This window comes from Homalodisca vitripennis, unplaced genomic scaffold (genome assembly GCF_021130785.1).
Source record: "Homalodisca vitripennis isolate AUS2020 unplaced genomic scaffold, UT_GWSS_2.1 ScUCBcl_7854;HRSCAF=15703, whole genome shotgun sequence".
Classification (NCBI taxonomy): domain Eukaryota; kingdom Metazoa; phylum Arthropoda; class Insecta; order Hemiptera; family Cicadellidae; genus Homalodisca; species Homalodisca vitripennis.
In genome coordinates, this window is record NW_025783963.1 from 1 (window position 1) to 10,409 (window position 10,409).

The 10,409-nt window shown below is 36.0% G+C and overlaps 4 non-coding genes and 1 pseudogene across 4 annotated transcripts; 3 read left to right on the plus strand and 2 right to left on the minus strand.

The window, feature by feature from the left end:
* The first annotated feature begins 3,709 nt into the window (after positions 1–3,709).
* LOC124374304 lies at positions 3,710–3,832 on the plus strand. The gene has a single exon (XR_006923543.1). It is a non-coding gene; the product is annotated as a U5 spliceosomal RNA (small nuclear RNA).
* A 164-nt stretch (positions 3,833–3,996) lies between these two features.
* On the minus strand, positions 3,997–4,209 carry LOC124374303. The gene has a single exon (XR_006923542.1). It is a non-coding gene; the product is annotated as a small nucleolar RNA U3 (small nucleolar RNA).
* A 519-nt stretch (positions 4,210–4,728) lies between these two features.
* On the plus strand, positions 4,729–4,892 carry LOC124374301. Its single transcript, XR_006923541.1, has one exon. It is a non-coding gene; the product is annotated as a U1 spliceosomal RNA (small nuclear RNA).
* A 363-nt stretch (positions 4,893–5,255) lies between these two features.
* Positions 5,256–5,374, plus strand: LOC124374300. Its single transcript, XR_006923540.1, has one exon. It is a non-coding gene; the product is annotated as a 5S ribosomal RNA (ribosomal RNA).
* A 411-nt stretch (positions 5,375–5,785) lies between these two features.
* On the minus strand, positions 5,786–5,968 carry LOC124374302 (annotated as a pseudogene).
* Positions 5,969–10,409: the final 4,441 nt, after the last annotated feature.

Genomic DNA, 10,409 nt, shown 5'->3' on the forward strand with positions numbered 1-10,409 from the left:
CCCCACCCCCTTCCTTTCCCCCTCCATTCCTTCACCGCGCCCCACCGCACCAGTGATCACAAGTGTGTTGACTAGTTGACTTGTGACCTTGGTGTGTTTCGCGTTTAAGTTACATGTTGGCATCGCATCCCCTCACGCTTTAAGTTCGTTTTTGGAGGTGCAGGTCGTTGAATTGTGTTCGTGTGTATTGCTTATTTAGTGCTTGTGTGCAGCTAAATAGTTTCCTAATTGACTATGACTAACCAGAAAAATTGTTCTGATTTCTTTAAACGATAACCTTAAGAAACAAAAAGGTTTATGCGGATAATGAGAACTGCAGTTCGGAAGCATTGACTACAAGTTCAATTGTTGATCAAGATAAAAAAGAAGACGACAATCGGGATAAATGAGGATAATTGCGATTACCATTCCCCTTGGACTTCCTCGTCGGTCAAAATAGTATCCAGGTTGGTGGGTTTGGGATCTGATGCAGACGACATGCTAAGGTTAGTAATGAAAATAATGGATTTTGTTAATAGGGCATGTGAACAGCCAAGTTTGTTGGTCTGAAGAACACATTGTTGAAATTTAAAGCTAAAAAACTCATGGTTAATTGTGAACAGAGAACTAGGTTGCAACGATGCCGTAGTGTGAGTTCTTCTAGTGCAGAAGAAAAACGAAGGGCCTAAAAGATTAGCGAAGAAGTGGGCTAAGAGTGGGTTTTAGGAACTGTTACCGCTTATGGAAAACATTATAAAAGACCAGCAATCCTCTCTTAGGAAAAAGAAATTTTTTACACTGTGGGTCTCGAGCTCATTCTTTAGCTGAATATAAAATACTCATTGAAGCTAAGAAAGATACAATGAAAAAAGCTGTTTGCTTCTATGCATAAAGAGCAGCAGATTGTTACTGAGAGCCATTTTCCGCACGGCTTATAAGCAAGCCTAAACTAAATAGGCCATTTTTTGAGTTTGAAACTGAAATTGATCTTCAAATAGTGAATGGCTTATATATGGGGCGAATCCTACATTCAATATGTTTTGCTTGCTCCAATATAATTCATCATCTTTCTGATGAAATGAAATCAGACCTTGATAAATGGCCTAATTCAAGTCAGACTCTAAATTTACCCTGCTTTTGGATGAAAGACAACTTCAGTTTCAAACCAAAATGCATTTGGTGGTTTATATTCAGAAACTGTTCTAAAGGGAATGCAAAACCCTATGACAGTGTTTATTAACACTTTTTGAGCTAAATAGCACCAATCATTAGCTGGTATATTATCAAGAACTCTTAAATCAGTTAAAAGCATTAGGTTCTAAGCTTTGAATTCATGAAAAGACCATATGATTGCTCTAACTTGTGATGGTGCTTCAGTGCTACTAGGCAAGGAAATCTGGCCTTGCTATACAGCTTACTGAAACGTTCCCCCTCTTGTTCATTTGGCATTGTTTGAAAAACCATCGTTTAGAGCTTGCCGTGCACGATTCCCATAGAAGAAGTAGCTGGAATCAATCATTTTAAGATATTAATGGATATAAAATTAAGAAAACATGTTTAGTTGATCACCGAAAAAAAACAGCAGGGAGTTGGCAGGAAGTTGCTAAAGGACTAGAGGAGCAAATGTTGAAAATCGGCCGTGTTTTAGATACTCGTGGCGTAGCCTCCAGCTTAATGGCGGTTATTGTGAAAGCAGTTTGGACAGATTTTAAAGCTTTGTACAATCATTTCATTTGAAGCATCCTGAAGACAAACAAAGGGACTCGAAGCAACGTTCAACTTACAAAGGGCTTTGTTAGTACATTATCTTCTACAACTTTTGTACACAACATGGCATTGATGTTCGATGCTCTAGAAGAGTTATCGGATTGTTCCTTACAGCTTCTCAAAAATCAAGCCTCAAACCTTATCCAAGCCCACAGTGATGTAACACTGTTAATCAAAGTGTTTGAAAACCGAGTTGAAAAACATTGGTAGGACGTTCAGTGGAAGCTAAAATTGCTAATTGACGATTTGATGTTTCAATATGTTAAACTTTTGTTTGTAAGATCCAAGATACCCAGTATTCCAGAAAAACAGTTCTATCGGAGCTTCGCTAAACAACTTGACTTCAACAGGTTGCTATCATCATCTTCAAATGCGGCTGAACACTACTCAAATTCATGAATCACCTCAAAGTGATCCACCCCCATGTTATTGGCCCAAAGACTTATCCATCACCTACGGAGGATGTGGAGCTCCAGCGAATCTGCGATAGATTTATAGATTAGCAGCTCTCAGGATATAATTAGAGACTTCAGGGACACTTCAAGCAGGGACTGAAGCCTATGTTAAGTGGATGGAGAGACGAGTGAAACCTACTATTCTAGAGCAACCGCCGTCGTTTAAGAAACTGATTTCCATCATAAATAGTATTGCAGTGTTCTAGTGCTGAATGTGAACGTGGGTTTTCTGCATTGAATCTAATTATGTCTCCTCTTAGATCTTCACTCTACTTTAGCACTGTTTGCGATTTATTGCGGATCAGGCTCCTAGGACCTCCTGTGGCTAGTTACAATCCCGAGCGACACGTCAAAACCTGGCTGGCGAAGGGGCACCATTCTGCACTTGACACCAAGTCAAAACAACGAGTGCCAGAAACTTACCATGAAGACAGCATTGCACTGTGGGAAAATTTTTTCTCTAAATCTGTTTTTTAAATATCTTTTAGAATTTCAGAACATTAAGTTTTTTCATTAATATAAATAGCCTATGCCTAACTTATAGCGTTTTTTGTTTGTTCTGATACTCAAGTTTCTGAGTTCCTTTTTTTGTACTTACAGTTAGTTTTGTGTATTGGTGTTTTGTTTCTTTTGTAGTTTTCACTTTTAAATATATTATACCTAAACAAGCTAAAAACTAAGTTTACCCAACAGTCTTGGCCATTGCCTTACAATTATTATACTACAAATCCGTACATATTTGTTATAATAATACTTAATTAAGCAAATAAAATAATCAACCTTAACTTTTTAAAACTTACACTAAATTTAAAAAAAAATGACAACCATGTTACTCCACTCTGTGTGTTCATTTATTTTGTTGTGTAATTAAACGCTTCCTTTTCCTTTCCAAGAAGTTGGTTTATTTTGAATGTATTAATATTGTTTTGTACCCATAAGGTATGCAATTTTTTTGTAAAATATGCAAACTTGTAAAAAAGCTGTTATATTAACAAACATCCATTTACATATTAATATGTATTATTATTACTACTGTAATGTGTATAAATAAAAACTGTGAATAAGGGTCAATTTGTTTTTATTTTACCATTCATTAAAAAATTAATATTGGCGAGCTTCATTGATTCAAACAAAATGGTCAATGAAATCAAACCAAATATTTATGGGAAATTTAAAGTAGGCAACAAGGTGTTAATGGAGTAGAGTAGAGTAGGAGAGTAAACTCAATAATTTAAATTCATGTTTTTATTTTCTTACATCCTAATCAAGCACCTTAAAGAAAATAAACAGCATTAAAATATCACTTGGTATTTTATAAAATGAATGTATTATTATGTCTGGGTGGCCTAAAAACAAAGGTTTACAGTTATAATTTTCAAAAGTTTTCCTGGGTGAGGGCCCCCCTCCTTCCTGGGGGTGTATTTCCATACCCACCGGTCTGAGCTTCCCGCTTTAAGAATTCCCACACCTAAAATTTTAGAAATTAAGCACTGATGTACCTTGTCTCTCCACTCTGGTTTCCCTTCAGAACGAATAAATCTTTCGCCTCTTACTACAGATTTCCGTGGAGGGGAACACATGATGAGTCTGTAACCAATTGTTAGTCAGTGTCCGGCCCTTATGGGGCTGGGCCATCATCAACACACAAACCATACCCATCACCATTACCGTTACACGTGTTACTGACTTGTAATGGTAATACCACATCTCACGTGACGTTCACTTGCCGAGAATCGTACTTTTAGCCTACAAACAATTTAATAGTTTCTAATATTTTCATTTCATATTATAATGGGCTACTCTGAACGCTCTCCTCTCGTACCGACCAAGAGTGGTCGGTCTGAACGATCATCGATGGAGCGTAAACCGCGTCATGTTGTGACACGGTCACGCGCCTGCCTCACGCTCAGGGAGGAGAACTTCGTCTCTTCATCGTGGCTGGTAAAAACTTCAGTGTTGAAGTGGTTAAATGAAGATCTTGAGAAATGATCCTGTGAAGTATGATCTTGGTGCGAACGGAAACAAATCTTGGACTAGGTCATTGTAATAACCAGTTGGACATGCGAGACACTCTCCAGGAATTGTCTCACCGAGATATTGCCATTGAAATCCAACGGATTTCACCAGTGCACGGTCCAGTAGAGTTCAGTTTTCAATGTGAATAACCGCAGTACGCTAACCGACTAGTAAAAATCGTAATATTCTAACGGTTAGAGAGTGGTATTGGTGTCGATGCGGCGAGCGCCGTGCCGCACAGACCATAATAATATGGCGGTGCCACCGGCGCGACAGTGTATGCCGCACCGTGGCGTTTTAAAACCAGTAAAAAACTAATAATTTACCAGCTAATATGTAAAAATGTCGGTTTTTAAACACCGATAATATTGTTTGGAACATAAAATGTGTGCATTTTAACGGATACCTTTGCCACAATTACCATAAAAAACCCACTCTTGCCGTTTGCCTCTCGGTGGCAGATAAAAACTGTCATTTTGGTCGGTACCAATTGTCTGGGCATAGTACATTCATACTTCCCTGGCGAAGGGGTTACCGTGATCACGAAGGCGGTTTCCCCCAGGATGAGGCCTTTAAATTGCACTACGGTCGGGCTGACTCCTGCGAATGCCCCAAATGTGGGTATCTCGGGCGCGTAAATTTTTGGTAGCGCGGACTGCGTTTGCGCCGTCCCTAATTATCCACTGATTCCTTGTCCAGAAAACAAAATAAGAAGAAGAAAAAAAATATATCTTACGGTTTTAAAATAATTTCACAAGGACATTTTAAAGCTGTCTCTATAATAAATAAAATAATTAAATGAGTCAGTTTTCCCACCAAAGTCGATACGTGCAATTATAATATTGATAACCTAGAATAATAAAATGTATACATAAATAAATAGGAATAAATTAATTAAATGTGTGTATTCCGACAATGAAAACTGTGACTCGAATATAAACACTTCTTTTCGTGTCAATATGTACCACCAATAATGGTTCTTGTTCACTACTGAACGCTTAAGTAAACCTATGGATCGTCTAGATCAGTTAGTCTCTCGCCAACGGCCATACCACGTTGAATATACCGGTTCTCGTCCGATCACCGAAGTAAAGCAACGTCGGGCGTGGTTAGTACTTGGATGGGTGACCGCTTGGGAACACCACGTGCTGTTGGCATTTTTTTTTGTAATTTTTTTTCTTTTCTTAAAATTCAATAATTGTATTTTTACATTACAATTCTACATTCTTGTACTTTTGAAACGATTATTATTGTTATTTTGAGCCCTACAATTTTGTGGCAAATAAATAAATTTTAATAAAAAAACAGACTATCAATTACGCGGTTAAGAAAATATTGTAAATTAAATTTATTTTATTTTAATACCAACCAGTAAACACTATCAAAATTGTTGTGTAATAGTGGCAACAGTGTGCACAATATAGTTGTATTATTATTATTGTCTTCACGCGTTATAAGAATAAACATGGAACTGTTTTGTTTTTATACAAGCATAAAAACGTTGACGGTGGTAACACTGTATATACACGGTTTTATAAGTTATGATGAAGAATTAGTTTATTGTGTGTATTTGGTGGGTCGGTCCCGGCGGTACTGCAATGCCGGGTCAACCCGTGACAGAGGTGGAGCAAGCTCCTAGCACTCCGTCATTTTCCAAAAATCAGTTTAAACAAACTGGTCCCTCGATGAGGGACGTATCAGATGTTCCTGAAACAATTAGAGATATTGAAAAACTCTCAAAAGTCAAAAATGTCTTATTTTTTACAGTAGAATCTAAAAACAACATAAAATACAGGGTGTTCCATAAAAGATTTTAAAGTTGGCCGCCATATTGGAAAATGGCTGGCCATCTTAAACAAATTTGAAAGTGTATTCTTGAGTAAAACTTAAAATTGAGCAAGTTCCAAATTTAAAGTGTGGTGCTAAGTCGTGTAATTAAAAAGTTAGCTAGTGGATCACTTTAAAATATCGCCCGGTATATATATAATATATATTATGTAAAAGAAAAAAAAGTATGCCATATTTTGGCCGTATTCATGTATTTTACAATCAAAACTATTTTGAAATCGTTTAAAATCGGAAAAAATAATTAATAATTAAAAATTAAGTATAAATTTAAAAAATGTCAAACTAAAACAAAATTTAATTGTTGTCAAACTGATTTTCCCTAATTCTAATAAATAATGTTAACAGTGGTGATCATTTTATAAACATGATATAAAATACAAGTAAATGTTGTATTATTTTTAAGATAAATATAGCCAAGGACGTAGCCAAGCTAGGGAGTTCAAGGGGACCGAAACCCCCCAATTTTCAATTACTTTTTTAGTGAACGATTGTTATTATTATTTAAATAATTCAGTATTATTGACATGTACTGCGGAAACAAAGGAACGGGTCAAGAACTTTTTAAAGAACAAAATAGGGCCTTACTCTCTGTCCGGAAAAAATATCAGTTGTCTGGACTCCCCCATAACTTTTTCCTGGTTACGTTCTTGAAAATGCATGAATATCTAAAAAAATTAATAGATGTACTGATTAACTATCTTTTTTCACAGGAGTTTACTGGCTCCAAGACCTCATCCTCTTCAGCCTCGTGCTGGCGCTGGTCCTGGTGTGTCTCACAGTATTGTGGCTCATCGCGGAGTTAGTCTTTGACTTGAAGTACAAGTTAGATTTATTTTTTGTCTGTGTTATCACAGTCTAATTTTAATATTTTTGTCTGCCAGTAGTTGGGAGACTAGCAATCCAACCTGTATGTCGGCACAGCTGTGTTATTTTTCTGTCTTGGCACATTTTTTTATTTGTTTTTAGTTCTTAATTTTATTCATTGTTGTGGGTATATAAATAGCATACTTACTGTATTTACAATGAAAATAATTTGTCAGTAGAGAAATATGATTTCATCACATCATTGAAGAATGACATATGTAACACTTTAAACTTTAATGGTGATAAAAAATAGTATCAGAGTTGTATTTCCAATTGCAACAAAAGAGGTTTGGGCTTAGTTAAATCAAGTCCTTCCATATTCACATCATCATTGCATGGAAGTTATATCTCTTAACCCAATCCAATTAATAACAAATACAGTTTTGCTGTAGAAAATTTTCACAGATGTTAGTCAAAATATCATAAAAATATTACTATATTTACATTTTGGCTTTAGAATAAACAAGTATAAGATTAGATTCTTTAGAACTCTCATAACCATATAGTATAATTTCAGAGGTGTCCAATTGTGGTGAAACATTGAGACAAATATTTTAAGTGTTTCATTATGTAAAGTGCATATTTAAAAAAACTATACTATTTATTCACAGATGCAGAAGCAACATCTGATGCAACAACTGAAGAAACAAAGACTGAAGAGACAAAGACTGGTGAAACAGAAACCACAGATGAGAAAACTAGTGAGGAGTCGTTCTATTGATGTGTTTGAGGATGCATCTGGACCATCCTAATGATGTTAAAAGCAGTATCACGAGAGATAAAATAAAAAGAAACGATAAACTTCGTAGGCACAGTGATCCTATTAAAAAATCCCCTGGCTCTCCTCAGAAAAAAAGAAATAGGATTGTAAGTGCACCTGTGGAGGAAACTGTTGTAAATGTCATGACAGATGATGATCAGTTATCTCCCTTCACAGAACGCAGTAAGTATCCTAGACGAGGTAAGACGAAAGAGAAGGATGTGCGGAAAGGGAGGTTGCTTGACAATCAAACAATATCTCTAGAGGAGTTGCAAGAGTCAGAAGATGGTTATGGCTCATCAGATGGGTCAACCCAATGGTTGAAGTTAGGACTGCAGATAACTTTATCAGAGTCCCAAGAGATTGGAGGAAGAGACAAGTGAAGACTCAGACCTCTACACCCTACATTGGTATCATCCAAAATACCTCTGCTTACCGGAACATTGAAAATGAGCTCAAGTTTCTTCCTGAGAAGTTTAAGGATATTGGAAATATGAAATTGTCAATAAAAATGTCAAATATAAGTAACTTGAGGGTATTTTCTTCTTTGTTTAAAGTAAAGTTTTATGATGGATGATCTGCATGGTAACATGACTGTGGACATTTGAAGTTGTCATAAATGTGTCTGCATGTATAGTACTCTGCTTCGTGTCACTTTTAATGGTTTAGTATGCACAAATGTAGGCAGTAAAACATTATGGATACAAACATATCAAAGTCAAACTTGACAAAAATACAACATCACAATTTCGAGTATATACTTGTAATCAAGCACCAAAAATTATACTAAGGCACACCTTTGATGTATATAAGGACTTGATAACACAATTTCTATGTGAAAGTTGAGATTGAACATGAAAATTCCTAATGACATGTCCCACATGGGAAAGGGTGCGATGAACAGACCCTTTATTGCATAATTTGGTTGGATTGGATTTGGTTGTTTCTTTGATTTTATAATTTATTAGGTTTCTTAGTCGTTTCCAGGATTCTTCTGACTTTAGGTTTGAGTCGCAGGTATGTGTTTTGATGTGTAATCCTTTTATAGTAACTTTTGGTTTGATGTTTTTATGTCTATGGCTTAAAAAAAATTATAAAACTGTTTTAAATTAAGTAATAATTAGAACATAGCTTGCTTTATAGTGACTGTAAAATAAATAATAGCTATATAACACTATGAATAATTATGGTGATAATGCATTGGTCAATACAGAAAAAGTAGCAAAAAATTTGGAACTTGAGAATAATCGTACTGTTTATTATCTTTACTAACACAGATTTTCAACCTAAAATACCTCCTCTAGAGAGATGGCCCACCCTCAGCGTGGTGCTTGACCCCTGGGATGTGATCCATCAGGGAGAGAAACCCAGGAAAGTCCAAGTGATTGTGCAAGTTGATAGAATATTAATGTGCAGAGTTCACAAAGCAGTCACTTATGCCTTGTTGGTTTATTGATGCTTCAGTTTGTTGGTGCTGCTGTAGACCGCATATGAAATGACCTGTTCTCACACATCATGGCAGTTGTAGGTGGACGCCTCAATCACAACACTTGATAAATGGACATGGTAATCTACAATGTTAGAGATATAGGGAGGTCGCTCCCTTCCAAAACAGACTAGAATAAATAATATCCTCTGGCAAGAGCACATTACAGAGTACATTAGTCTTGTTTATCTAAATTTGATGGGACCAAAGTAATTCAGTTAAGTGAAAATCTATTTTATGCAAAATAGTTATTATCATAAAACATGGACTACCATGTAGGTGCAGTTCCGGTAGATCAATGACACATTATTACATACGATTTATTGTATACTGCATTTTATGATACTGTGTTATTACTTATTTATAGAAGCAAAATTAATAAAAAGACCTTTATGCTTTGAATTAATTGGACAATCTGTTAGTTTTGGGTTACTCGATACACTAGTAGTATTCTACTTTTTACTTCATCATAAACTCTAATTTTAACATTGAATGCTTGTTTAGTTGTAAGAACTAATATGAGAAGAGAGGTTAAATAATTGTTTTAATATTTTGATTCAGGAGCGATAACAATGTATATTGCTATTATAACCCTAACATAATCCTAAAACTAAATACTTGATGGGCGGGTTGTGGTATAGTCATCAGTGTAATCATAATTTAGAAGGTAACATAATTTGTTTCAAACATTTGCCATCCGTGCAATGAAAACAACTAATTCATTAATACCACAGAATGAGATTTGCAATCTGGACTCTTCTTCAGAAAACATTTTAACAACTATAACGAAAACTTTGTGTTGTGACACGCATAAGACAGGATTCACAACATGCATGTTGTAAGTCAACTCATGCTGAAGTAAACTAAACTAACACTAGAGAGCAGCCCATACCAAAATAGTCTGGTGACATTCCAGGCAGTGTTGCCACATCGCTGCTGACCACCAGCTGTTCTCGGTATTGAGGTGGCTGAGTCCTTGAAGGATTCCTAATCAAGGACTGAGATCACTACGCCATTGCCAGCGTTCCTGTCTTTCACGGTCCACTCGCCAGAATGGTCAGGCTAGGAAATGGTTTCTGCGACAGGTTCGACGTCTTCAATGATAGTGCAGCATTTATTAGAGGACGTGTGCTAGCTGCTTCCCAGTATACTGTAGAATAGATCGGGGCCTTGTTGAGTGATGTGGGCATGGCATAAATATGTTTTTTTTTTCTTTGTATAAAGTAATTAATTT